The following is a 3,361-nucleotide window of genomic DNA, read 5'->3' on the forward strand; positions in this document are numbered from 1 at the left end:
TCTGCTACCAGAGGTGTGCTCAGCAGAAATGCATGCACGTGGGCACCAAGAACTATGTACAAGAATTTATAGCAGTGTTATTCATGACAGCCCATGACTGGAAAGAAACCAAAGTCCATTAATAGTAGGATGGAAAAATGAATTGTGGTACATTCATACATAGAATAGAATATAAAAATAAATTGCTACCTTACAGTTTGATGGTGTACAAGATAAGTAAGATCTAAGGATCTAACGTATAACATGGTGACTACAGTTAATTATATAATTAACTACATTATATGTGTTATATAATTGAAAATTGCTAAGGGAGTAGAACTTAAATGTTCTCTCTCTCTCTCTCTCTCTCTCTCTCTCTGTCACACACACACACACACACACACACACACACAAAGGCAGGGATAGAGAGGGATAATAAAAGCTGTGCACCCTGCAATATGGATGAATTTTTTTATACATAATAGTGAAGCAAAGAAGTCAACACAACACAATTTATATTGGATAATTCAATTTATATGATGTTCCCAAATGGGCAGGACTATACTACAGTGTGTAAAAATACAGGCTCTGTTTGTAAACTTGACAGAAAAGCAAGAATGCGGTGACCACAAAAGTCAGAACAGTTTTTAACTTTGGATCAGTTAAAATAGGAAGTAGGAGGGAAGTAGGGGGTAGGAGTGCACCCTCGCCCCAGTATCCGCCTAGCCTACTGACAATTTTGTATTTCTTTTTTTTTTATGTCTATTTATTTTTGAGAGAAAGAACATGAGCGCGGGGAGAGGCAGAGAGAGGGAGACACAGAATCAGAACAGGCTACAGGCTCTGAGCTGTCAGCACAGAGCCCAACGCTGGGCTCGAACTCACGAGCAGTGAGTTCATGACCTGAGCCAAAGTCAGAGCTTAATCCACTAGGTTCCCTTTGTACTTCCTGATCCAAGAGTTGGTCTCATGCTGGTTTGGGATCTGATCAATCTCTACTTCAAGGTTTGTTCACTTTTATTTATAGATTATATTTTACAAGAAAAAGGTTCAAGAAACTTATATAGCTATGAAAAGAAATGCAACTTTCTTTCTACCTAGAGAAATGAAAGTTCAACCTTGCCAACTCCAACCCCTAAGAACTTGTGTTGGGTACTTCTCTTCCTATGCATGTATATACACGTATCTCTGTGTACATCACAGCTTTTTAACTTTTAAAATAAATTTTACTATTCATACTAATACATGATAATCTCTTCACTTACTATTAATATGTGACAATCTCTTCATTAAAAAATAATACATCTTAAATGTATTTCCTGGTTAGTATATGTTTATTAACCTAATTTTTTAAGGCTGCATAGCATTCCATTGAATGGATATGCCATAATTTATTTAATCATTCACTTATTGAAGGATGTTTAGATTGGCTCTTCTTTTTTGCTCTTCGAGACAAGACTTCACTGGATGTTCTGGAATATACATTCATATCATTGTTTTGTTTCATCTTAATGAATCATTCTATTACTCTCACTGAGTCCTTGAAGATTTTAGCTTCTGTTTCTCCAGCACAATTCAGTCATAAATTTTGGAGATGCCAGTATCAATGTGTATGAACCTTCCAACGCCCTGCCTTGCTCCTCCTCTCTTCCAATGACCACATATTCCTAGTCTGGTGTTAGGAAGGCTCTCTCCCACTATCATGCCTTAGAGTACAACTTGTCCTGACCAGTACCAATTATCACGCTTTCCGACCATCACACCTATATCCAACACTTCCTGACTTCACCAAGATCTAAAAGTCATGAATCAAACCCATCATATAGTGTCCCTCTCCTTCATGTCTACTTCCTTACCTGCTTATAAACTCTCATGATAGCCTCGCTTGCTTAGATCTGCTTCTCTCTCACTCATGTCTCACTTTATCATACTCAACTGGCAAAACCCCAAACCTCACAACAGCCATATTTTCTTCATACTGTGCCTGCCCCATGTACTTAATATATATTGGGGAAATGTATTTTAAAAATGCTAACTTGGGGCACCTGGGCGTCTTAGTGGATTGAGTAGACTGACTCTTGATTTCGGCTCAGGTAATGATTTCATGATTGTGAGATCGAGCCCCATGTTGGACTCTGCACTGAGTGTGGAACCAACTTGGGATTCTCTCTCTCCCATTCTCTCTGCCTCTCCCCTGCTGAGCATGAAACTTGCTTGGTATTCTCTCTCTTTCTGTCTCTCTCTCTCACACAGACAGTGAATAAAAAAAAAACATTTTTAAAATGCTGACTTGCTTCACTTTAAATTATCTAAAAAAAAAATGATAAAACTCCATGTGACAGATTAGAAAACAGCAAGCAAGTGGTCAGCCCTTAGTGCAGACTAGTTAGCTTCCCATATTTCTGTAGCCCACTCACTCTTGCAGCCTCCTGGAAAACTACATGCCACCATCTCCTCTCTCTCAAGCCTCCAATACCTCCTCCCCACTCCTCACTCTCAGCTGAAGAATGTGTTTCCTATTTCACTGAGAAAATTAACCAGAAAAGAATTTCCAGATGCGCCCACACCACATTTATTCCTGTACCGGCTTCTGCACCCACATGGTCTGCCTTCGCACCCATTACTTCAGATGGATTATCCCTGCTCCTGTCTAAAGGCAATCCCTCTTGTGCACTGGATCCCATTGCCTCTCGCCTACACAAACTCATCAGTTAAGCAATGCCTCCATCTTTTTTTCTTCCATCATTAATTTTCTACTTTCCACTGTGACATTCCTGCCAGTGTACAAACAAAAATGGCTATAATTTCTACCATCTAAAAACGATGAAAAAAAAATCTTTCCTTGACCTCACATCTCCTTCCAATTATTTCTCATGTATCTGCATCTATATTCCTACAAAACCCCTTTAAAATTTGCTTATACCTGCTATCTTCAGTATATTCCCATTTTTTTGGAACCCACTAAAATATAAGGTTTTTCCCTCTCCCACCACTCCACTCAAAACTCCTCTTATTAAAGTCACCAACCAAATCACTGGTCAACAACTTGACCAGTCAGCCATGCTCCCTTGGAAAACGTCCATCCTTGGTTTCTGGAATAACACACTCTCCTGATTTTTCTCCAGGTTCACTGTTCACTTCTTACCTTTTCTGGTTCAGGCATAGCCCCCAAATCTAAATGTTAGAGTCCCTTATGATTTAATTTTTATCCCTGTTCACTTCCAGGATATATATACATATACATATGTTTCTGGTTCCCAAATTTGTATTAATAGCCAAAATCTGTCTCCAGAACTCCAGATTCACACATCAACTTCCTGGTGGACAGATCCACCTGAATGTCTGATAGGCTGCTCGTACTTAACAGATCCAAAGCAGAACT

Source organism: Panthera onca, chromosome B1 (assembly GCF_046562875.1).
Source record: "Panthera onca isolate mPanOnc1 chromosome B1, mPanOnc1 haplotype 2, whole genome shotgun sequence".
Taxonomy (NCBI): domain Eukaryota; kingdom Metazoa; phylum Chordata; class Mammalia; order Carnivora; family Felidae; genus Panthera; species Panthera onca.